Source organism: Hyla sarda, chromosome 9 (genome assembly GCF_029499605.1).
Source record: "Hyla sarda isolate aHylSar1 chromosome 9, aHylSar1.hap1, whole genome shotgun sequence".
NCBI lineage: Eukaryota > Metazoa > Chordata > Amphibia > Anura > Hylidae > Hyla > Hyla sarda.
The window spans coordinates 61,791,723-61,818,883 of record NC_079197.1 but is presented as its reverse complement, the minus strand read 5'-3'; the positions used below and the strand labels follow the sequence as shown (position 1 = coordinate 61,818,883).

The window sequence follows — 27,161 nt, the reverse complement described above, 5'->3', positions numbered from 1 at the left end:
TATTCTGTAGGTCCATACGGTTAAAATGATACCCTACTTATATAGGTTTGATTTTGTCGCACTTCTGGAAAAAATCATAACTACATGCAGGAAAATTTATACGTTTAAAAATGTCATCTTCTGACCCCTATAACTTTTTTATTTTTCCACGTATGGGGTGGTATGAGGACTCATTTTTTGCGCCGTGATCTGAAGTTTTTATCGGTATGATTTTTATTTTGATCGGACTTTTTGATCACTTTTTATTCATTTTTTAATGATATAAAAAGTGACCAAAATACGCTTTTTTGGACTTTGGAATTTTTTTGCGCGTACGCCATTGACCGTACGGCTTAATTAATGATATATTTTTATAGTTTGGACATTTACGCACGCGGCGATACCACATATGTTTATTTTTATTTTTTTTACACTGTTTTATTTTTTTTATGGGAAAAGGGGGGTGATTCAAACTTTTATTAGGGAAGGGGTTAAATGACCTTTATTAACACTTTTTTTTTACATTTTTTTTGCAGTGTTATAGGTCCCATAGGGACCTATAACACTGCACACACTGATCTCTAATGCTGATCACTGGCGTGCATTAACACGCCTGTGATCAGCATTATCGGCGCTTGACTGCTCCTGCCTGGATCTCAGGCACGGAGCAGTCATTCGTCGATCGGACACCGGGGAGGCAGGTAAGAGCCCTCCCGGTGTCCGATCAGCTGTTCGGGACGCCGCGATTTCACCGCGGCGGTCCCGAACAGCCCGACTGAGCAGCCGACTGACCGCCGCTTCTAAAGGGTTAATACCGCACATCGCCGCGATCGGCGATGTGTGGTATTAGCCGCGGGTCCCGGCCGTTGATTAGCGCCGGGACCGACGCGATATGATGCGGGATCGCGGCGCGATCCCGCTTCATATCGCGGGAGCCGGCGCAGGACGTAAATATACGTCCTGCGTCGTTAAGGGGTTAAACTCCATTTTACAGCGTTCCAGGCTATTGGAGACCTAAGATGGCGGATCCACATGTGAGTACAGGGGATTATGGGAGGGCGGGAAACAGCGGCGGGAATGAAGGTAGGCAGGCTGACCCTGAATCACATGTGAGATGCAGCCTATCAGTGTTCACTGACCCCTGTGATGTCACAGTCCCTATATAATCGGCCTCTTCATTTCATCTATGCACTCAGATAGAGAGGACGGGACTGCGTGTGTGTGAATAGCTCATACCACAGTGTTACACTGCAACTGCTAGTCACATCAGCATTAGGGAAAGACAGGAGTGCAGAGTACTTTGCTGTAACACTGAGAAGGATCATTGATAGCTAAACCTCCTATTCACGTTATTGAGCATTGCAGCAGAGAGGGGCAGATAGCTGTCAGCTGCCTCATACAGATCCCCAAGCTACCTGAACTTTCTGAAGCATCTTATCTCCTAATTTTTCAGCCCAACTGAGTTTTTTTTTTTTTTTTGCTCCACAAATCTTCTGCTGCTCAGAATTGTGTGAATGGGTGCAATTTAGGGTTTAATCCCTGGATTTTTTTTTTTTTTTTTTTTTTTGTGGTGCTGCACTGTTTGGTCCTGCTGCTGTTCAGAAATACGTGATTGTTCAGTGGACTGTAGTGCATTTGTACCATTTGAGTTTTTTCTGCGTATAGTTAGGCATCTTACTGCCCTCATCAGTGCATACCGCATACATACATCCAAGTATTGTACCATTTAGTACCTGTTAAGCTGTCAAGGTGCTCCAAACCGTCAAAGTGCAAACAATAGTATTCACCGGCTGGTGTTATACAAAAATACAGAGTTTTTTCTGCATATAGTTAGGCATATTACTGCTGTCATCAGTGCATACTGCATACGTACATCCAAGTATTGCACCATTTAGTACCTGTTAAAGGACAGCTCCCACCATCACTTTTTTTCTGTCCCTGCCTATTACCCATCTATCCCTAACCCCCTCCATGCCTTTAATTTTTTTTTTACATATTAAAAATGCCTTTTTGTCTGCCTGGTAGTGTGCTCACTACCAGGCAGACTTCCCCAGCAGGCACCACGTCACTGATGCCTGCTGGGGCCGACGCTTCCGCCTGTAGTTCACCTATACAGTGCTCCTCCAGCTTTTTACCCACTGCAACTCCCAGCTTGCCCTGACATCTATTGGCTGTATAGGTGTACACCGGATGCCCTGTATAGGTGAACACCAGATCTGTGATGGCCCCACACCCCGCAACCCCCCGGCCCCGTTGTGCCGCTCAACTCACTCCCCCTCCCCCTTAGTTCACCCATTCAGAGTACCCCCTCCCCGCCGTGCAGCCTGCAACCACCCCGGCCGCAACCACTCTGCTCAACCCACTCCCCCTCCCTACCCCCCTTAGTTCACCTATTCAGTGTCCCTCCAGCTGTTTCCCCACTACAACTCCCAGCTTGCCCTGACATCTATTGGCTGTCTGGGCATGCTGGGAGTTGTAGTGGGGAAACTGGAGGCATACTGTATGGGTGAACATGCACCCCACCCGGTATAATACTTTACCTTGTCCCTGGGAGCCTGCGCGCATCCACTTCCTTCAAAGCGCTCGCTCCCGCCTGTCTGATTGACAGGCGGGAGTGAGTACCACAGTGACTGAATTTTGACTCGTTGCCAGGCTTAAATGAGTCGAAATTCTGTAGTGATATCACTGCCGAATGCATTCGGCCACTAGGAGAGCGACGCCTAGTGGCCGAATTTAAAAGTGATTTTAAACTGGTTTAAAATCCCTTTTTTTTTTAATTAACGTATATTAGAGATATGTTGTAGTACCTAAGTACTACAACATATCAATTTTTTGATTTCATGACAGTGCCCATTTAAGCTGTCAAGGTGCTCCATACCGTCTGTCACGATCACACCCTATCGGTCCAGCCAAGACATTAGAGAGAGTGTGATGGTGCAAGGGTTAAAGCCGCCAGACCTCTGGGTATCCACTACTAGTCCCAGCAAGTCACCAAATTAACCCTTAGATAAACGTGTTTCCACCAGAGCTGCCTTCAGAAAGGTGAGCTCATATATTTAGAGATCAAAGACCAGAGCTGATTAATTAAACATTTAATCTGATAAAAGGTATCACAGTGCTGACTATATAAAAATACAGAAACAAATGACATACAGGTATAAAAGTAAATAAAAGAGTTTAGCAAGGCAAGTTCAGAAAACAAAAGATGAACTTCTTACAGCATGATGATATAGCGGTCCATGAGAGTGAGTTCCAGCTGTTCTTAGGATGGTCTTGTCAGCTTGTTGCACAGCATTGAACAACCTGAGTCTAGCATTGTTAAATATTATATATCTGCCTTTTTGGAGGGAGACTCAATTCCCCCCTCCCCTCTGTTCCCACCAGGGGGGGCATCTCTGTTCCTGGCCCTCTTATCTGGTTGATTATATGATGGGACCAGAGTGCCCCTTACATCCTGCTGCTTCAAAAGAGTCTCTGACTTCAAAGGAGATACAAGCAAACAGCCACACCTCCCAATAAAATGCAATACCCAAAAGGACACACCGTCTGAATGACCTCTCACCCATGTCTTGGATAATCCATCACACACAGTTATAATTTATAATACACATATAGGATTTTAATAATCAGGCCTTGGGCCTGACACCTCCCCCTTAAGATGGAGACAGAGAGATCTTGCCGCTCCAGGCTGATAGATCTGTCTCCCTTAACCATCTATTCCTTTTCTTGACACCACAGGCCCTGCATTCCCAGGCAAAGATGGCACTGAAGGGGCCTATTTCCTCATTTAGCTGCCTTTTCTTTGCAGCTAAGAGCTGTGGATTGATCTCTACATCCCGAAGGGATCCCTGGCTCTTAGCCTCCTCCACTAGGTCCAGCAGGGGACCACTACCCAGCCCTTCCTCTGATGCACTGCATACACTGAGTACCACCTCCTCAGGGTCATAGTATGCCATATTAATGTGGTACTGTCTCTGCCTCTGACCTTTCTCATCAAGGGCAACTACATATGTGGTGGGTTCTAGGAGCTGCAGAATGGGGAAGGGACCCTCCCAGGCAGCCTGCAACTTCCCTCCCCCATCTTGGGGCATTAGGGAGCACATTTCCCCCAGGTGAACTAGCATCTCCACCTTCCTCTCCCTCAGCTCCAGACATAACAATGTTACAGGCATCATACACAGGGCTATTACTCCTTCCCTCCTCCTCCTTAGGCTCACAGGATTGGGACATATCACTCACTGCTGGTCCCTCATCCTTAAATGTCACCAGGGGCACACCAACCCCTCCCCCTAGCCCATCTCCACTAGGTTTTGGCATTGGCAATGCATTGTCACCACATTTTACAATACAGCCCGTTTCACTTTTGGAAAACATTACTGGTTCAGTCACAGGTAAACAATTATCAATCCCCTGCACTCCCTCCCAGTTACCATGTTTCACAATACACCCCATTCCACTTTTGGAAAACATTACTGGTTCAGTCACAGGTAAACAATTATCAATCCCCTGCCTGCCTGTGCAGGTAGTGTCCTCTGGAGCATAATGACAGAGCATCCGACCCAAATCATTCCCCAGCAGAACATTAACAGGGATGTCCTCAGAGACCCCCACCTCCCGCAAACCTTTGCCTGTACCCCAATCCAGGTACACACGGGCCATGGGCACAGCAGGCCGCACACCTCCAATTCCTTTTAAAGCAATGGTTCTTCCAGGGATGATGTCCTCTGTATCCACCACTTCAGGCTGCACCAAGGTAAAGGAGGCTCCAGAATCTCGCAAACCCACTGTCACCCAGTCACCCACAGTTACACTCTGCAGGTTATCCGCTCCTTTCCCCACCGCTCCGGACACCAGAAGAACGGCTGTGTGTCCTCCAGCTACTGGTGGAGAATTATTTTTGTTGGGGCAAGTGGCACTCAGGTGCCCAATATTGTACCATCTTTAACATCGGCGGGTGTCCCCCTGACCCAATGTGGCTCCTGTTGCTTTTGGGAATGATGGCAAGAATTTCCCAGCTGACCTGGTGGTGCTTTGTGGTTGTGTGGCTCCCCTCCAGGTACTTGCTCCAGCTTGTGCCGATCCGCGCTTTGCTGCTGGCGCCCGGTTGTTGGCAAAATCATCTCCTAGTTCTGCTGCTTCCATGGCTGTCTTGGGCTTGCGGTCCAAAATCCACTCTCTGGCTTCAAAGCTCCGTGTTTGGAGAAGCTGATCCAGGACCATCAAGTTCGCCAGGGCCTCATAGGTAGTGACTTGTAGGCCCCCAGTCCATTGCCTGAATGCAGTCCTTAGCAGCTTTCTGTGGCGCTTTGTTGCAAAGTCCTAAATCTTTTCCGATAAGCCTCTGGAGTCAGATTAAAACTTTTTAGCAGGGCAGATTTTATTGCCTCATAGTCCTGGTCACTTTCAGAGGGAAGCGAAGCAAACACATCCAGAGCTTTCCCTCGCAGCCATGGGGTTAGATATCGTCCCCACTGTTCCTTAGGTAGATGGAACTGCCAGCAAACCTTTTCAAATCCCCTCAGGAACACATCCAGATCACCATCTTTCTCCAACATGGGGAAATGTTCCAAGCGGGGTTTGTGGTCTCCTTGATCCTGCACATTACTCCGTGCGGATGAAGCATCCCCTCTCAGCCTCAGAACCTCCAGTTCATGCCTCCACTGGGCCTCTCTGCCGCCTCTCTCTCTGCGGCTCATGCCTGGGCCTTTCTCTCTGCCGCCTCACTCTCTGCAGCTCGTATCTGTGCCTCTCTCTCTGCAGTTTGGTACTGGAGAAGCAGTTGGAGTTTCATATTGGCATCCACATTCCCAAGATTTTGTAAGGCAGTCCGCATATAAGAGTCCAAGGCCTCATGTGGAGTACTGTCCTGATAGGGAGTAATGTTGCTGTGTTCCCCAGGAGATATCAGTCCTTGGATGGCAGTTCGAGCTGTAGGACTTTGTCTCATGTCACTCAGCTCTTCTGCAAGGGCATCATACTCCACAAGATCAGCAATAAGTTGTTCCTTGTTTTTTCCTGCACATGTCCTTTTCTTGGCACATTAGCTCCAGTGCAGGCTTGGACTTCTTTCGATAAGCCTCCATTTTTCCGAGATGAGACAAAGGAGGTAAAACAGGAGATGGGGAGGACAGAACTGTCTTGCACTCTTTTTGTATGTCTTTTAAACCAGCACTGAGCTCTGTCATTGGAATTTACACACAAGAATATGTATGCAATTTCTTTTTAGTGCTAAGATTTCCTTACAGGTAAAATCCAGCAAGCACTAAAAATCTCTAAATATATCCCGACGCTGCCACCAGTTGTCACGATCACACCCTATCGGTCCAGCCAAGACATTACTGAGAGTGTAATGGTGCAAGGGTTAAAGCCGCCAGACCTCTGGGTATCCACTACAAGTCCCAGCAAGTCACCAAATTAACCCTTAGATAAACGTGTTTCCACCAGAGCTGCCTTCAGAAAGGTGAGCTCATATATTTAGAGATCAAAGACCAGAGCTGATTAATTAAACATTTAATCTGATAAAATGTATCACAGTGCTGACTATATAAAAATACAGAAACAAATGACATACAGGTATAAAAATATAAAAAAGAGTTTAGCAAGGCAAGTTCAGAAAACAAAAGATGAAGTTCTTACAGCATGATGATATAGCGGTCCATGAGAGTGAGTTCCAGCTGTTCGTAGGATGGTCTTGTCAGCTTGTTGCACAGCATTGAGCACCCTGAGTCTAGTATTGTTAAATATTATATATGTGCCTTTTGGAGGGAGACTCCATTCCCCCCTCCCCTCTGATCCCACAAGGGGGGCATCTCTGTTCCTGGCCCTCTTATCTGGTTAATTATATGATGGGACCAGAGTGCCCCTTACATCCTGCTGCTTCAAAAGAGCCTCTGACTTCAAAGGAGATACAAACAAACAGCTAGCCCCCCAATAAAATGCAATACCCAAAAGGACACACCGTCTGAATGACCTCTCACCCATGTCTTGGATAATCCATCACACACAGTTATAATTTATAATACACATATAGGATTTTAATAATCCGGCCTTGGGCCTGACACCGTCAAAGTCCAAACAATAGTATTCACCGGCTGGTGTTTTACATAAATACAGAATTTTTTCTGCATATAGTTAGGCATATTACTGCCCTCACCAGTGCATACCGCATACGTACATCCAAGTATTTTACCATTTAGTACCTGTTAAGCTGTCAAGGTGCTCCATACTGTCAAAGTCCAAACAATAGCATTCACCGGCTGGTGTTTTACAAAAATACGGAGTATTTTCTGCGTATAGTTACGGATATTACTGTCCTCATCAGTGCATACCGCATAGGTACATCCAAGTATTGTACCATTTAGTACCTGTTAAGCTGTCAAGGTGCTCCATACCGTCAAAGTGCAAACAATAGTATTCACCGGCTGGTGTTTTACAAAAATACAGAGTTTTTTCTGCGTATAGATAGGCATATTACTGCCCTCATCAGTGCATCCAAGTATTGCATCATTTAGAACCTGTTAATCTGTCAAGGACCTACATACTGTGAAAGGACAGCCGTAAGTAATCACCTGCTGCTGTTCTAGACAAATACTGTTTAAAGAGTAATGTAGCGTATTGTAATACCGTCATAAACGCACTAAGTATGCCAGGCAGAAAATCGCCAGGACGTGCACAGAGGAGTGGCAGAGGCCTAAATACTTCAGGCAGAGTTGGCAGCAGACTTGGGGCGAGTGGCAGCAGGAGTCACAGTGAGAGACCTGAGCTCCCGTTATCAGCCAGCGGTCGTGTCTCCACCAGCAACCCATCTGCCTTCGTCGACTGGTTAACACGCTCATCCACATCATCACAAGTGACATCTGACACCCCCAGTCAACAGTCGGTGGGTTCCTCAGACACAACCCTCAGTTGGCATGGCCCGGGAGCAGTCCCTGTCCTCCCATTGTCTTTGTTCTATTCTGTTCCCTCTCCTAAAGAAGTATATTATGCTGTGGCTTCAGCTCCACTATTTACTGAGGACGATCTAATAGAGGACAGTCAGCAGCTACTGGAAAGCCAAGAAGGGGAGGAGACATGCGCCGCTTGCTCCGCTAGGCGGCCAAGAAGTGATGCAGAGAGTGATGTGGGAGGCGGTGTTGCAAGTGCTCAGGCTCCTGAAGCAGACACTGTTGGGGAACCTGAGGAGGACATCAGTGACGTGCACACACCTGTTGATGATGATGATGAAGCCGATCGCAATTGGGAGCCGGGTGCAGAAGGGGCTTCATCATCATCAGGAGAAGAGAGTTGCAGGTTGCCCTTGAGGCAGCAAGGCGGTAGCACGGTTGGCAGTAGTGGAAATTCAGGAGCCAAACCTGCTCGGGGGAGACCACCTGCTTCGCGGCATCCTACCTTTCCAGCTAGCAGTCAATTAGTGTGGACTGTGGTGGGAAAATCAGCTACTCGGCGGTGTTGAAGTTTTTCATAAGGCATCTGGAGGAGGTTCACGTTGCGACATGCAAGATCTGTCGGCAGAAGGTGAAGCGTGGCCAGGGTCCCAATGTCGGCACCACGGCCCTGCATCAACACATGCTTCGCCACCATAAAGCGGCTTGGGAGAACCGTGGCTCCGATGTAGTGGTCCAGCCTGCTGCATCACCCAGTGGCCATCCGCTCCCTCCTTCATCCAGCCAAGGCTCCACCACCTCAGCTGAAGGGAGCTGTGTCAAACCCTCCTTCTGTCGCTCCTGCTTCTCTCGCTTTTAGTCAGCAATTCCGCCAACAATCCATCGGCGAAGCCATGTCCAAGAGACAACAGTATGCGCCCACTCATCCAATGGCGCAGAAGTTGAATGTGCTCCTGGCCAAGTTGCTGGTGTCTCAGTCCCTCCCTTTTCAAGTGGTGGACTCTGCACCTTTCAGAGAATTGATGGCTTGTGCCGAGCCGAGGCGGAGAGTCCCAAGCCATCATTTCTTTGTGAAGAAGGCAGTACCAGCCCTGCATAATTTTGTACAAGAGAAGGTAGGCCAGTCCTTGAGCCTGTCGGTGTGTTCAAAAGTGCACGGCAGCGCCGACGTGTGGAGCTGTAACTATGGGCAGGGACAATACTTGTCTTTTATGGCCCACTGGGTAAATGTGGTTCCTGCACAGCCACAACAGCAACTTGGATAGGTCACAACGCTTCCTCCTCCACGCTCTCGCTCTCAGGCAGTTGGTCCTGTTACAGTGTGCAACGCCACCTCCTCATCCTCCACCGTGACCTTGGCCTCCACTGCACGTCCAAATCTCGGTGGCCCTTCATCGTACCATGTGTGTAGGGCACGGCGGTGTCAAGCTGTTCTTTACATGGTTTGCCTTGGCAAACGGAGTGACACATGGGAGGAACTGCTAAAGTTCATTCGTAAAGAAATCCGAGTATGGCTTACTCCACAAAATCTGGAAATGGGAAACATGGTGACCGACAACGGGAAGAACATCGTGTCCGCGCTGCGACAAGGAAGTGTGAAACATGCGCCCTACATGGCACACGTGTTGAATCTGGTTGTCAAGCACTTCCTCAAGTCTTCACCCCATTTGCAAAACATTCTGAAAATGACAAGGAAACTGTGCATGCACTTCAGCCACTCGTACACCGCAAGCACACCTTCCTTGAGCTGCAGCGTCAGAACGGTATCCCACAACATAGTCTTATTTGTGACATTGCCACACGTTGGAATTCCACCCTCCATATGTTGGACAGACTATACGAACAAAGAAAAGCCATCACCAATTTCTTGATGATCCAAGAAGGTAGGAGTACTCCCCTGTGTAAATTCAATGTGAACCAGTGGCAGCTCATACGTGACACCTGCCGTTTGCTGAGGCCCTTTGAGGAAGCCACATTATTTGTGAGTCGCCTGTATTACACCATGAACGACGTAATTCCACTCCAACATTTCCTCCAACAAATTATTGAAACCATGGCTGGTCACGGCAATGGAGACGTTGCGATCTCAAGGCTACATGAGCCCTGTGGGGGCTGAACTGGAGGAGGATGATGAGGGGCAGAGCGGAGCACAGTTTAGGTTGGATGAGATGGCCGGTGTTTCTAGTCATCGGACAGGAGAGGAGGAGCAGGAGCAGCCAGAGGAGCTGGAGGGTTATGAGGAAGGTGAGACAGAGGACCCAGACACACCGTGGCATTATGCAGTGGAGATGGAGGCAGGTAGTCCCTCTGAGTCACTGGCGCAAATGGCTCGATGCATGCTCAGTTGCTTGCGTAGTGACCCCCGAATTGTCAAAATTCGTCAGCGGGATGACTTCTTGATCTCCACCTTATTAGACCCTCGCTACCGTCCCAAAATGGGGGCCTTTTTTACACCCACTGAGACGGAGGACAAACTGACCTACTACAGAGAGATTCTACGTAGTCAGTTGGCTCATGCCTATCGGCGACATGGTCCATCCACTCGTAGGTCTGATTCGGGGGGCCCTCTGCGCTCACCTTCCAGTGCCATGGCTGCTGGGGAGGGGAGGGGTGGAAGGAGCAATACCAGCTCAATCAGCAGCAGCCTGAGTCTACAGTCGCTGATGAGTAGCTTTATTCACCCGCATAGTGAAGCAACTCATCAGCAGCAGGTAGACATGGAGCAGGACCTGAACCAGCAGGTGGTGGCATACCTTGACATGGCCATGCCAACAACCATTGAAGATCCGCTGGACTTCTGGGCAGCCAAACTTGATTTATGGCCGCAACTAGCGGAGTTTGCCCTGGAAAAGCTGTCCTGCCCGGCCAGTAGTGTGCCATCAGAGTGGGTGTTTAGCGCGGCCGGGGCCATAGTCACCCCAAGGCGAACTCGTCTGTCCACTGAAAATGTGGAGAGACTGACGTTTGTGAACATTAATCAGGGACGGATCAGCCAGGATTTCCAACCACCAATGCCAGATGCCTCAGAGTAGATTGACCATGCTGCTACACCAACATTTCCTAATTATGGTTGGTTATGAAACCCTCTTGCGTTATCAATTAGGGTTATGAAACCTTCTTTGGTACTGCGATTGCCTGCTCCTGGCTCATCCTGTGTCTTTCAGGAACTACTTGCCTCACTGATGCTTCTGGCCTTGGGGCTATAATTTTTGGATGTTTAGCAGTAGCTAAATATATGCTTAATGTAAATGTCAATATTGATCTTTAAATGTAAGGGGTTATGAAACCCTCTTGGGTACTTCGAATGACTGCTCCTAACTCTTCTGTGTCTATCAGGAAATAATTGCCGCCCTGATGCCTCGGGCCTTGGGCCTTCAATTTTAGGAAGTTTAGCAGTAGCTAATACATGCTTAATGCAAATTTCAACAATGATCTTTAAATTCTCGGCGCTCTGCCAAGGCCTTCTTTTACCCCGCCGGGGCCAATCTGTGGAACTCACTAAATCATCCTATCGGTAATAGAGACATGCGATTTGTACAAAGGGCAGGGACTTAATGAACCCTAGCTTCTAATAATTATCACAGTAATAAACTTGAATTTTCCACAATAATAACCATTATACCATTGAACGCTTGTTGCGTGTGATTTTTAAAGTAGAATTTTCAAAAAAAAATACGCAGAGGGATGAACTTTGCTTCTTTATTTCATAAAAAATTCTTTTATAGAAGAATGTCATTTGGTGGTCCACCGTTCTGCATTATAGAGTCTCCTGAACTCTTGGATATGCTCTTGTTCTTAAACAAAGGTACAAAAAACAAAAATGGCCGGTCAGGGCTATGGAGACGTTGTACCTACATCTTACGTGCATATGAGCCCTGTGGGTGCTTGTGAGATTAGGTCCTATGTACCCACACGGCGGGGTCCGGGACACAAATTTTGATATAAATTTCAAATAAAAAAATCACACATTTCAATGGTCTCCTCATGCTGCAGCCAACTCCAGGCTGCGTCATTCTGGTAATATATAGAGAGCACTCGCTGTCCTAAATTTTCATTAAAACTTTTCGTCAAAAATGTTTGTCTTTTTTATTAGGGATTGTGAAGCTTTGGTGCATACTCATGCATCAGCCAACTCCAGCCTGTGTCATTCAGTCAATATATGGTTTACTGATGCCGCTGTGGGGCCTGGGTCTAGGAATTTCAAATTTTCTCATAGGTAGCACCCGCTATCCAAAATCTTTTTCAAAAATGTGTAAAATTGTTGTGTTTTTTGGGGGGGGATTGTGAAGTCCTGGTGTGTACTCGTGCATCAGCCACCTCCAGGCTGTGTCATTCAGGCAATATATGGGTTACTGATGCCGCTGTGGGGCCTGGGTCTGGGAATTTCAAATTTTCTCATAGGTAGCACCCGCTATCCAAAATCTTCGGTTTAAATTTCTTAATTCATCTTTTAATCTTAGGGATTGTGAAGGCCTAGTGCCTACTCATGCTGCTGGCAACTCCGGGCTGTGCCATTCATCCACTATATGGTCTCCTCATGCCACCAACACCTCCATGCTGTGTCATTCAGCCACTATATGGTGTCCTCATGCTGCCAACACCTCCACGCTGTGCCATTCAGCCACTATATGGTCTCCTCATGCTGATAACACCTCCACGCTGTGTCATTCAGCCACTATATGGTGTCCTCATGCTGCCAACACCTCCACGCTGTGCCATTCAGCCACTAAATGGTCTCCTCATGCTGCCAACACCTCCACGCTGTCATTCAGTCCCTATATGGTCTCCTGACACTGATGCCACCACCAGGCTCTGTCATTGTGCTGCTGTGCGGCAGTAATTCTGAAAGCGATGCCAGTAATCTGCATGTTATTCTGAATAACAGTATTAGTTCACTAACCCAGTACACTCCATATGCGTTTTAGAACACAGCAGAGTGTTCTGTACCCCTATAGAGGCTATATGTAAGGCGACATTAATAACTCTGGAATGCTTTTAGTTATCATGCTGATTCCGAGATTGTTTTTTCGTGACATATTCTACCTTAACAAAGTGGTAAAATTTTGTGGTAACTTGCATCCTTTCTTGGTGAAAAATCCCAAAATTTGATGAAAAATTTGAAAATTTTGCATTTTTCTAACTTTGAAGCTCTCTGCTTGTAAGGAAAATGAATATTCAAAAGAATTTTTTTATTCACATTTCCAATATGTCTACTTTATGTTTGCATCATAAAATTGACGTATTTTTACTTTTGGAAGACACCAGAGGACTTCAAAGTTCAGCAGCAATTTTCCAATTTTTCACAAAATTTTGAAATTCGCTTTTTTTCAGGGACCAGTTCAGGTTTGAAGTGGATTTGAAGGGTCTTTATATTAGAAATACCCCACAAATGACCCCATTATAAAAACGACACCCCCAAAAGTATTCAAAATGACAATCAGTAAGTGTTTTAACCCTTTAGGTGTTTCACAGGAATAGCAGCAAAGTGAAGGAGAAAATTCACAATCTTCATTTTTTACACTCGCATGTTCTTGTAAACCCAATTTTTGAATTTTTATAAGGGGTAAAAGGAGAAAATGTATACTTATATTTGTAGCCCAATTTCTCTCGAGTAAGGACATACCTCATATGTCTATGTAAATTGTTTGGTGGGCGCAGTAATTGGCTCAGAAGCGAAGGAGCGACAAGGGGATTTTGGAGAGTACGTTTTTCAGAAATGGTTTTTGGGGGGCATGTTGTATTTAGGAAGCCCCTATGGCGCCAGAACAGCAAAAAAAAACACATGGCATACCATTTTGGAAACTAGACCCCTTGGGGAACGTAACAAGGAATAAAGTGAGCCTTAATACCCCACAGGTGTTTCACGACTTTTGCATATGTAAAAAAATTTTTTTTTAAATTCACTAAAATGTGTGTTTCCCCCCAAATTTCACATTTTTGCAAGGGTTAATAGCAGAAAATACCCCCCAAAATTTGTAACCCCATCTCTTCTGAGTATGGAGGTACCCCATAAGTTGGCCTGAAGTGCACTACGGGCGAACTACAATGCTCAGAAGAGGAGTGATATTTGGCTTTTTGAGAGCAAATTTTGCTCGGGGGGCATGTCGCATTTAGGAAGCCCCTATGGTGCCAGAACAGCAACAAAAACCACATGGCATACCATTTTGGAAACTAGACCCCTTGAGGAATGTAACAAGGAATAAATTGAGCCTTAATACCCCACAGGGGTTTCACGACTTTTGCATATGTAAAAAAAAATTATTTTTTTTAACTAAAATGTGTGTTTCCCCCCAAATTTCACATTTTTGCAAGGGTTAATAGCAGAAAATACCCCCCAAAATTTGTAACCCCATCTCTTCTGAGTATGGAGGTACCCCATAAGTTGACCTGAAGTGCACTATGGGCGAACTACAATGCTCAGAAGAGAAGGAGCACCATTGAGCTTTTGGAAAGAGAATTCGTTTGGAATGGTAGTCAGGGGCCATGTGCATTTACAAAGCCCCCCGTGAACCCCCCACATGTGACCCTATTTTGGAAACTACACCCCTCACAGAATTTAATAAGTGGTGCAGTGAGCATTTACACCCCACTGGCGTTTGACAGATCTTTGGAACAATGGGCTGTGCAAATGGAAAATTTTATTTTTCATTTTCACGGATCACTGTTCCAAAAATCTGTCAGACATGTGTGGGGCGTAAATGCTCACTGTACCCCTTATTACGTTACATGAGGGGTGTAGTTTCCAAAATGGGGTCACATATGGGGGGGGTCATTTGTTCTGGCACCATGGGGGCTTTGTAAACACAAGTGGCCTTCAAATTTTCTCTTCAAAATCCCAATGGGGTTCCTTCTCTTCTGAGCATTGTAGTGCACCCATAGAGTACTTTACATCCACATATGGGGTATGTTCTTACTCAGAAGAAATGGGGTTACAAATTTTGGGGTCTTTTTTATTTTCCCTTGTGAAAATGAAAAATTTAGGGTGACGCCAGCATTTTAGTGAAAAAAATGTTTGTTTTTTTTCATTTTCCCATCCAACTTTAATGAAAATTCGTCAAACACCTGTGGGGTGTTCAGGCTCACTATACCCCTTGTTACGTTCCGTGAGGGGTGTCGTTTCCAAAATTGGGTCGCATGTGGGTATTCATTTTTTTGGGTTTATGTCAGAACCGCTGTAAAATCAGCCACCCCTGTGCAAATCACCAATTTAGGCCTCAAATGTATATGGTGCGCTCTCACTCCTGAGCCTTGTTGTGCGCCCGCAGAGCATTTTACGCCCACATATGGGGTATTTCCGTACTGAAATTGCGTTACAAATTTTGGTGGTCTTTTTTTCCTTTTACCTACCGTGAAAATAAAAAGTAAAGGACAACACCAGCATGTTAGTGTAAAAAAAAAAATTTTTACACTAACAGGCTGGTGTAGACCCCAACTTTTCTTTTTCATAAGGGGTAAAAGGAAAAAAAGCCCCCAAAATTTGTATGTGGCACTAAACTGTTTCCTTGAAATACGACAGGGCTCTGAAGTGAGAGAGCGCCATGCGCATTTGAGGACTAAATTAGGGATTACACAGGGGTGGACATAGGGGTATTCTACACCAGTGATTCCCAAACAGGGTGCCTCCAGCTGTTGCTAAACTCCCAGCATGCCTGGACAGTGAGTGGCTGTCTGGAAATGCTGTGAGTTGTTGTTTTGCAACAGCTGGAGGCTCTGTTTTGGAAACACTGCCGTACAATACGTTTTTTATTTTTATTGGGGGACAGTGTAAGGGGGTGTAAATGTAGTGTTTTACCCTTTATTATGTGTAAGTGTAGTGTAGTGTAGTGTTTTTAGGGTACGTTCACACTGGCGGAGGTTTACAGGGAATTTACCGCTAGGAGTTTGCGCTGCGGCGAAAAATTTGCCGCAGCTCATACTTGAAGCAGAAACCTTACTGTAAACCCGCCAGTGTGAATGTACCCTGTACGTTCACAGGGGGGGGGGGCAAACCTTCAGCTGTTTCAAAACTGCAACTCCCAGCATGTACTGACAGACCGTGCATGCTGGGAGTTGTACTTTTGCAACAGCTGGAGGCACACTGGTTGGAAAACCTTCAGTTAGGTTCTGTTACCTAACTCAGTATTTTCCAACCAGTGTGCCTCCAGCTGTTGCAAAACTTCAACTCCCAGCATGTACTGATCGCCGAAAGGTTATGCAACAGCTGGAGAGATCGCAACTACAACTCCCAGCATGCAGAGACAGCTGTTTGCTGTTTAGGCATGCTGGGAGTTGCAGTTTTGCAACATCTGGAGAGCTATAGTTTAGAGACCACTGCACAGTGGTCTCCAAACTGTGGACCTCCAGATGTTGCAAAACTACAACTCCCAGCATGCCCAGACAGCAAACTGCTGTGTGGGCATGCTGGAAGTTGTAGTTTTGCAAGATCTGGAGGTGCACAGTATAGAGATCACTTTGCAGTGGTCTCAAACTGTAGACCTCCAGCTGTTGCAAAACTGCAACTCCCAGCAAGCCTAAACAGCTCTCTGGGCATGCTGGGAGTTGTAGTTTTGCAACATCTGGAGGGTTACAGTTTAGAGACCACTATAGTGGTCTCAGACAGTGGCCCTCCAGATGTTGCTAAGTAACTCACCAGCTTCCGTCGGATCCAGGAAGCTGCGTCGCCGTCCTCTTCTTCCGCTGATCGTTGCCCGCTGCCGCCGCCCGCTGCCTCTGCTGACCGTCCCCCGCTGCTGTCGCCGATGGGTAAGTGGATCTTCTGCGCCGGTCCCTGTCGGTTTCCATGTCCTGCCCCGCCTATTGTGGGTGGGCAGAGCGGGGAAACTGAAAGTAAACCCCTCCGCCCCCCGATCTGCTATTGGTGGCCGCGTCTAGACCACCAATAGCAGAGATAGGAGGGGTGGCACCTCTGCCACCTCACCCCTATCGCTACAGGGGGATCGTGGGTGTCTAGGAGCTGTCTAGGGCATTCTGGGAGCTGTAGTCATGCAACAGCAGGAGGCAGACCACCACAACTCCCAGCATTCCCTTATGGGCATGCTGGGACTTGTAGTTTTGCAACAGCTGGAGGCACATTCTTTCTATGGAAAAGTGTACCTTCAGCTGTTGTATAACTACAACTCCCAGCTTGCACAATCAGCTAAAGTGCATAACTACAACTCCCAGCATGCCCGTTGGCTGTCGGTGACTGCTGAGAGTTGTAGTTTTGCAACAGCTGAAGGCACACTGAGTTATGTAGCAAACCTGTATGCCTCCAGCTGTTGCATAACTACAAGACCCAGCATGCCCTTCCGCTGTCTGTAAATGCTGGGGGTTGTAGCTTTTGCAACAGCTGAAGGCACACTGGTTGCAAAACACTGAGTTTGTTACCAAACTCGGTGTTTCACAACCAGTGTGCCTCCAGCTGTTGCAAAACTACAACTCCCAGCATGCACTGATAGACCGTACATGCTGGGAGTTGTAGTTTTGCAACAGCTGGATGTTCCCCCTTTCCCCCCCCCCCCCCAATGTGAATGTACAGGGTACACTCACATGGGCGGAGGATTACAGTAAGTATCCGGCTGCAAGTTTGAGGTGCGGCAAAATTTCTGCCGCAGCTCAAACTGCCAGCGAGAAACTACTGTGAACCCCCGCCCATGTGACTGTACCCTAAAAAAACTACACTACACTAACACACAATAAAATAAAAAGTAAAAAACACTACGTATACACATACCCCTACACAGCCCCCCTCCCCATTAAAAATGAAAAACGTCTGGTACGCCACTGTTTCCAAAACGGAGCCTCCAGCGGTTGCAAAACTACAACTCCCAGCATGCACTTATAGACCGTACATGCTGGGAGTTGTAGTTTTGCAACAGCTGGATGTCCCCCCCCCCCCCCAATGTGAACGTACAGGGTACACTCACATGGGCGGAGGATTACAGTAAGTATCCGGCTGCAAGTTTGAGCTGCGTCAAATTTTCTGCCGCAGCTCAAACTGCCAGCGAGAAACTACTGTGAACCCCCGCCCGTGTGACTGTACCCTAAAAACACTACACTAACACAAAATAAAATAAAAAGTAAAAAACACTACATATACACATACCCCTATACAACCCCCTTCCCCTCCCCAATAAAAATGAAAAACGTCTGGTACGCCACTGTTTCCAAAACGGAGCCTCCAGCTGTTGCAAAACTACTACTCCCAGTATTGCCAGATAGCCGTTGACTGTCTAGGCATGCTGGGAGTTTTACAACAGCTGGAGGCACCCTGTTTGGGAATCACTGGCGTAGAATACCCCTATATCCACCCCTATGCAAGTCCCTAATTTAGGCCTCAAATGCGCATGGCGCTCTCACTTTGGAGCCCTGTCGTATTTCAAGGCAACAGTTTAGGGCCACATATGGGGTATCGCCGTACTCGGGAGAAATTGCCTAACAAATTTTGGGGGGTATTTTGTGCTATTACCCTTTTTAAAAATGTAAAATTTTTGGGAAAACAAGCATTTTAGGTAAAAAAAATATATATTTTTTTACATATGCAAAAGTCGTGAAACACCTGTAGGGTATTAAGGTTCAAATTACCCCTTGTTACGTCCCCCAGCAGAGCACTTTTCACCCCCATATGGGGTGTTTTCTGAATCGGGAGAAATTGGGCTTCAAATTTTGGGGGGTATTTTCCGCTATTACCCTTTTTAAAAATGTAAACATTTTGGGAAAACAAGCATTTTAGGTAAAAAATTTTTTTTTTTTTTTTACATTTGCAAAAGTCATCAAACACCTGAAGGGCATTAAGGTTCACGTTACCCCTTGTTACGTTCCCAGAGGGGTCTAGTTTCCAAAATGGTATGCCATGTGGTTTTTTTTTTGCTGTTCTGGCACCATAGGGGCTTCCTAAATGCGGCATACACCCAGAACAAAATTTGCTTTCAAAAAGCCAAATGTGACTCCTTCTCTTCTGAGACCTGTAGTGCGCCAGCAGAGCACTTTTCACCCCCATGCGAGGTGTTTTCTGTATCGGGAGAAATTGGGCTTCAAATTTTGGGGGATATTTTCTGCTATTACCCTTTTTAAAAATGTAAAATTTTTGGGAAACCAAGCATTTTAGGTAAAAAATATGTATATATTTTTTTACATATGCAAAAGTCGTGAATCACCTGTAGGGTATTAAGGTTCACTTTACCCCTTGTTACGTTCCTTGAGGGGTCTAGTTTCCAAAATGGTATGCCATGTTTTTTTTTTGCTGTCCTGGCACCATAGGGGCTTCCTAAATGCGGCATGCCCCCCAAAAACCATTTGTCGCTCCTTCCCTTCTGAGCCCTCTACTGCGCCCGCTGAACATTTAACATAGACATATGAGGTATGTGCTTACTCGAGAGAAATTGGGTTTCAAATACAAGTAAAAATTTTCTCCTTTTTACCCCTTGCAAAAATTCAAAAATTGGGTCTACAAGAACATGCGAGTGTAAAAAATGAAGATTTTGAATTTTCTCCTTCACTTTGCTGCTCTTCCTGTGAAACACCTAAAGGGTTAATACACTTACTGAATGTCATTTTGAATACTTTGGGGGGTGTAGTTTTTATAATGGGGTCTTTTATGGGGTATTTCTAATATGAAGACCCCTCAAATCCACTTCAAAACTGAACTGGTCCCTGAAAAATAGTGAGTTTGAAAATTTTGTGAAAAATTTCAAAATTGCTGCTGAACTTTGAAGCCCTCTGGTGTCTTCCAAAAGTAAAAACTCATAAATTTTATGATGCAAACATAAAGTAGACATATTGTATATGTGAACCCAAAAAATATATATTTTGAATATCCAAGCAGAGAGCTTCAAAGTTCGAAAAATGCTAAATTTTCATTTTTTTCATCAAATTTGGGGATTTTTCACCAAGAAAGGATGCAAGTTACCATAAAATTTTACTACTAAGTTAAAGTAGAATATGTCACGAAAAAACAATCTCGGAATCAGAATGATCACTAAAAGCATTCCAGAGTTATTAATGTTTAAAGTGACAGTGGTCAGAATTGCAAAAAACGCACCGGTCCTTAAGGTGTAAAATGGCCTGGTCCTTAAGGGGTTAAACCCCCACCCCTAAAAAAACAAAAACATGGTTAACACTTCACAACGTTACAGAATTATTTAATTTGATAATTTAACATTTATTATCTAATCTCTTTGAATTCCATTTTGTAAAATGCCATTTTGCATAATTTTGTAAATATCATTTTAAAGGGGCATTTAAATAAAAACTAGAAAAAAAAACTAGACAACTCTCATCAGTAAATTTTTATAGAGCTGAATCATATCACGTCAGGACTATTGGATTTTCCAGAATGTTGGCTGGGGTTGGAAATTTGTTTAACACCTACAGGAGCCATGACGTAACATTATGTCATGACACCCTGGGTCTTAATTACCCATGATGTACAAGTACGTCAGAGACAATTCTGGTCCACACCATGCGCCGGTCGTGGATTGGACCGGTATACCTTCAGAAAAAATTCAGCAGTCATCCTGTGCTAATGCTCATGGGGGTCATCAGATCCCCCCCATGTTGGCGATCTTGGCAAATTGCCGGTAAATTCCCACCTACAATTTACAAAATTTCCGTGTCATACGGTTCTATGGTGAGCCACTGACCAGGAAAATAGGTAGGTTGGGGATTGTCCAAGACACCCATGTTCACCATGAAGGGATGACATTGTGGTGGCAGGGAATCCACCGCTCCTATCCTTGCTATTGGTGGTATAGACACAAAGACAAATAGCAGTTTGGGGGCACGGGGGGGTTAACTTTTGGTTTCACCGCTCTGCCCACCCAGTGTAGGCGGGGAAGAATGGTGAAACCGACAGAGAACCGTCGGCAAAGTCCACTTACCCATCCGTGGCAGCCTAGCGACGATCGGTAATTGAGAACAGCGGCAGAAGAGGACAACGATGCAGCTCCCTGGATTCTACGGAAGTCGGTGAGTTGGCTTAAAAAATATTGAGGGCTACAGTTTTAGACTAATATACAGTGATCTCCAAAATGTGGCATTTCAGATGTTGCAAAAATACAACTCCCAGCATGCCCAGACAGCTGTTTGTACATGCTGGGATTTGTAATTTTGCAACTGCTGGAGGGCTACAGTTTGATACCTCTATATTGTACTCTATAAACTGTAGCCCTCCAGATATTTCAAAACTACATCTCCCAGAATGCAGAGACAGCTTTTTGCTGTATGGTCATGCTGGGATTTGTAGTTTTGCAACATCTGGAGAGTCACAGTTTGGAGCTCACTGTGCAGTGATTTCTAAAATGTTGCTCTCCAGATGTTGCAATACTGAAAATCCTTGCACGCCCAAACAGCAATCAGCTTTCCCGGCATGCTGGGAGTTGTAGTTGCATACCTCCTGCTGTTGCATAACTTGTCGTGCTAATTACAGCTGATTGAGCCCCAAAAATGAATCACTATGTTTAACCCCTTCAGGACCAAGCCCATTTTGGCCTTAAGGACCAGAGCGTTTTTTGCACATCTGACCACTGTCACTTTAAACATTAATAACTCTGGAATGCTTTTAGCTATCATTCTGATTCCGAGACTGTTTTTTCGTGACATATTCTACTTTAACATGGTGGTAAATTTTTGTGGTAACTTGCATCCTTTCCTTGTGAAAAATCCTAAAATTTGATGAAAAATGTGAAAATTTTGCATTTTTCTAACTTTGAAGCTCTCTGCTTGTAAGGAAAATGTATATTACAAATAAAAATTTTTTTTATTCACATATACAATATGTCTACTTTATGTTTGCATCATAAAAGTGACGAGTTTTTACTTTTGGAAGACACCAGAGGGCTTCAAAGTTCAGCAGCAATTTTCCAATTTTTCACAAAATTTTCAAACTCACTATTTTTCAGGGACCAGTTCAGGTTTGAAGTGGATTTGAAGGGTCTTCATATTAGAAATACCCCACAAAAGACCCCATTATAAAAACTGCACCCCCCAAAGTATTCAAAATGACATTCAGTCATCATTTTAACCCTTTAGGTGTTTCACAGGAATAGAAGCAAAGTGAAGGAGAAAATTCACAATCTTCATTTTTTACACTCGCATGTTCTTGTAGACCCAATTTTTGAATTTTTACAAAGGGTAAAAGAAGAAAGTGTATACTTATATTTGTAGCCCAATTTCTCTCGAGTAAGCACATACCTCATATGTCTATGTAAATTGTTCGGCGGGCGCAGTAGAGGGCTCAGAAGGGAAAGAGCGACAAGGGGATTTTGGAGAGTACGTTTTTCTGAAATGGTTTTTGGGGGGCATGTTGCATTTAGGAAGCCCCTATGGTGCCAGAACAGCAAAAACCCCTCACATGGCATACCATTTTGGAAACTAGACCCCTTGAGGAACATAACAAGGAATAAAGTGAGCCTTAATACCCCACAGGTGTTTCACGACTTTGGCATATGTAAAAAAAAAAAATATTTTTTTTCACTAAAATGTGTGTTTCCCCCCAAATTTCACATTTTTCCAAGGGTTAATAGCAGGAAATACCCCCCAATATTTGTAACCCCTTCTCTTCTGAGTATGGAGGTACCCCATAAGTTGACCTGAAGTGCACTATGGGCGAACTACAATGCTCAGAAGAGAAGGAGTCATATTTGGCTTTTTGAGAGCAAATTTTGCTCGGGGGGCATGTCGCATTTAGGAAGCCCCTATGGTGCCAGAACAGCAAAAAAAAAACACATGGCATACCATTTTGGAAACTAGACCCCTTGAGGAATGTAACAAGGAATAAAGTGAGCCTTATTACCCCACAGGTGTTTCACGACTTTTGCATATGTAAAAAAAAAAAAAAAATTCCACTAAAATGTGTGTTTCCCCCCAAATTTCACATTTTTGCAAGGGTTAATAGCAGGAAATACTCCCCAATATTTGTAACCCCTTCTCTTCTGAGTATGAAGGTACCCCATAAGTGGACCTGAAGTGCACTATGGGCAAACTACAATGCTCAGAAGAGAAGCAGTCATATTTGGCTTTTTGAGAGCAAATTTTGCTCGGGGGGCATATCGCATTTAGGAAGCCCCTATGGTGCCAGAACAGCAAAAAAAAACACATGGCATACCATTTTGGAAACGAGACCCCTTGAGGAACGTAACAAGGGGTACAGTGAGCATTTGCCCCCCACTGGTGTCTGACAGATCTTTGGAACAGTGGGCTGTACAAGTTTTCATTTTCACGGACCACTGTTCCAAAGATCCGTCAGACACCTGTGGGGGGTAAATTCTCACTGCACCCCTCATTACATTCCGTGAGGGGTGTCGTTTCCGAAATGGGGTCACATGTGGGGTTTTGTTTTTTTTGCGTTTGTCAAAACCGCTGTAACAATCAGCCACCCCTGTGCAAATCACCTCAAATGTACATGGCGCACTCTCCCTTCTGGGCCTTGTTGTGCGCCCCCAGAGCACTTTGCGCTCACATATGGGGTATCTCTGTAGTCGGGAGAAATTGCGTTACAAATTTTGGGGGGCTTTTTTCCCTTTTACCTCTTGTGAAAATGTAAAGTATAGGGCAACATCAGCATGTTAGTGTAAAAAATTTAATTTTTTTACACTAACATTCTGGTGTAGACCCCAACATTTCCTTTTCATGAAGGGTTAAAGAAGAAAAAGCCCCCCAAACCTTGTAACGCAATTTCTCCCGAGTACGGCGATACCCCATATGTCGCCCTAAACTGTTGCCTTGAAATACGACACGGCTCCAAAGTGAGAGCGCCGTGCGCATTTGAGGCCTAAATTAGGGATTTGCATAGGGGTGGACATAGGGGTATTCTACACCAGTGATTCCCAAACAGGGTGCCTCCAGCTGTTGCAAAACTCCCAGCATGCGTGGACAGTCAACGGCTGTCCGGCAATACTGGGAGTTGTTGTTTTTCAACAGCTGGAGGCTCTGCTTTGGAAACAGTGGTGTACCGGACGTTCTTATTGGGGGAGGGGGGCTGTGTAGGGGTATGTGTATATGTAGTGTTTTTAACTTTTTATTTTATTTTGTGTTAGTGTAGTGTAGTGTTTTTAGGGTAAAGTCACATGGGCGGGTGATTACAGCGAGTTTCCCAGCGCAAAATTTGCTGCATCTCAAGATGCGAGAAACCCACTGTAAAAGCCTCGCCCATGTGAATGTACCCTGTACATTCACAGGGGGGGGGGGGTGCACCAGCTGTTGCAAAACCACAACTCCCAGCATGCATGGTCTGTTAGTGCATGCTTGGAGTTATAGTTTTGCAACAGCTGGAGGAACACAGGTTAGGAAACACTGAGTTAGAAACAGACAATGTTTTCCAACCAGTGTGTCTCCAGTTGTTGCAAAACTACAACTCCCAGCATGCCCAGACAGCTGAAGGGCATGCTGGGAGTTGTAGTTCGGCAACATCTGAAGGGCCAGATGTTGCTGAACTAAAACTCCCAGCATGCCTGGACAGTCAGTGCATACTGGGAGTTGTAGTTTTGCAACAGCTGGAAGAGCACAGATTGGAGACCATTATACAATGGTCTCCAAACTGGGGCCCTCCAGATGTTGCAAAACTACAACTCCCAGCATGCATGGTCTGTTAGTGTATGCTGGGAGTTATAGTTTTGCAACAGCTGGAGGCACACAGGTTAGGAAACACTGAGTTAGAAACAATGTTTCCCAACCAGTGTGTCTCCAGTTGTTGCAAAACTACAACTCCCAGCATGCCCAGACAGCTGAAGGGCATGCTGGGAGTTGTAGTTCGGCAACATCTGAAGGGCCAGATGTTGCTGAACTAAAACTCCCAGCATGCCTGGACAGTCAGTGCATGCTGGGAGTTGTAGTTTTGCAACAGCTGGAAGAGCACAGATTGGAGACCATTATACAATGGTCTCCAAACAGGGGCCCTCCAGATGTTGCAAAACTACAACTCCCAGCATGCCCAGACAGCCAAAGGCTGTCTAGGCATGCTGGGAGTTGTAGTTTTCAGACTCCTAGAAGCAGCAGTGAAGATCTTCACTGCTGCCTCTGAGGACCACATACTTACCCGTCGCTGCTCGTCCACGTGGCCGGTCCCGCGCTGCTCCTCGGTCCCGCCGCTGGATCAGGTAAGTCCGCCGGTCCCCACGTGTTCCCCCCGAATGCCGCAGGTCCCCGCGAGCCCCTGCAGCCTTCGTCCCCCGTTCTGCCCGACTTCCAGGGGCGGGCAGTGCGGGGGATCTGAACTTTCACCCCAGATCACTGTGATTGGTCCACAGGGACCAATCACAGTGATCGCTGACCAGGACCATCAATGGATGGTCCTGGGGGTGAAGCAGAAGTTGTCCCCTGCTGGAAACAGCGGGACTTCTGCCAGTTAACCCGTGCGATGCTGCGCATCGCCGGGTTAACTGAATGTCATTTATAAACGCCGGGATGCGCGAACGCACTGCACAACCCGGCGTTTATATATGACATTCTGCGGGAAGGGGTTAATATGCTTCATAGCATAAGAGCATAATATCAGCCATTTTGTATATGTTGTGACATAGACCAAAAGGAATTCTAAAGTCCTTTTCTGTATAAATGCCAGTCTGGGAGTACAATGCTCCTTGTATCTTCTGTTTATTTATGGTGTTTGAGATAAGGGACTAATAAGGGGTCTGGTTACAATCTCTGGAGACACTAATAAAATTCACCCAAGTAAAGGGGGGGGTGAGATAACAACTAGTGGAGTATTCCTAAGACTTGTTATTCTGTTTAACAGTTAATTACCCATTTGACTGTACATAAACATTCACACATCTGTGTTAGAGACCTCCATGATTCTTATCTTTCCAATAAATTATTGATGTCTAAATGGCAACTCCATGTCTATTAGAATCCAGGGTTTGATTACTTTATAGATGTTGAAAGTAAGTCCTGTTTGTTAATTATGGCTCCACATTTCAAATGTAGAATGTTGGTGTAAGACCAATTATTGACAGTTAACCCTTAATGGGGTTGCTTATGCAATAGCGACCCCTAGTGGATGGGTAGGTGACATTACACCACAGGAAAGGAATTATGGGTGATGTGCTCAATGCATTCTGGGTAGTATAGTGATGTCATAACCATTACCATATGTACACGCCCAACCTACATTCATTGGGGGATTCCAATTTAAGAGGGTGTGTCTAACTAATTAAAAAGTCTGGTAAACCAGATGTTAGGGAACACTGTATACTAGACTGGAGCTGAGGATGGGAACTGAGCTGAACTGAAGGTCTGAACTGCTCTAATTGGGGACTGGAGACAGAGACAAAGAGGTCTTCCAAGGAAAGAGGTCCACAAAATTGAAGCCATGTAGATCCCTGCCAGCCGGACTGATGAAACGGTACCCACCCAATAGCTGTCCCTGACGATGAGATGGACCGTTCAGTGTTCCTCAGAGCAGAAGTAAGTTTCTTACAAAGTTTTGGTAAGAGACACAAAAATGGTATTCCATTTAATTAAGACTAATTGGGATAATGGGGATGGGATTATACCATTTAGATTGGCGAATAAATTAATAAAATAAAATAATTAATTACCTCGATATTGAGATTATAGTTTTAGGATATTGTGAGATTTAATTCTACCTGCAGAAGAATCAAGACTCATAATCTATCAAAGCATTAAATAATTGCTTAGACATATTGATAGAATTCCTACTCGCCAAGCTAAGTGTTATAACAATATTTCCCACACAGGAAGCTTGTTTCAAGTTCTTCCTCCTAAAATATAGAGCAAGATCATATATCATTGCTATTTAATTGTCTTAATGTCTTACCAAGATAATGTATAGAAAATAGTCCAGAATGGGGGGGGAAGTATATCATAGTTCTTCCATGTATAGATCCTTAGATGATTTCCCCATCCATGGAGTCATGTTATTTGTATTGGTTAGAAGAGGGCGGAGTGAATTTGTCAGGATCCGGACTGGTATACGGGGAGGACACTGGTAGTGGATCCTCTGTGCCAGAGGGGCGATGGTGTGGGCCGTACCAGGGGAACGGAATCTAAGGGATTACTGGTATTCACCAGAGCCCGCCACAAAGCGGGATGGACTTGCTGCGGCAGGTAACCCCCAGGTCGTTCCACCCGGTAGCGACTCAACCCCTCTGGTGGCTGAGACTGGCGAGGGACACAAGAACAAGGCAAAGGCAAGGTCAGACGTAGCAGAAGATCAGGGCAGGTGGCAACAGTTCGTAGTCAGGGGCAACAGCAAGGGTCTGGATACACAGGCAATGGCTCACAAAAACACTTTCACTGGCACAAGGGCAACAAGATCCGGCTAGGACAGGAAGGGGAAGTGGGTTTATATGTGTTGGGGAT

At 45.5% G+C, this 27,161-nt stretch overlaps 1 protein-coding gene across 5 annotated transcripts in view; it reads left to right on the top strand.

The window, feature by feature from the left end:
* LOC130291530 (uncharacterized) overlaps positions 1-27,161 on the top strand; it is a 99,627-nt gene that overhangs the window by 57,887 nt on the left and 14,579 nt on the right. The gene's annotated exons all lie outside the window — the stretch shown is intronic.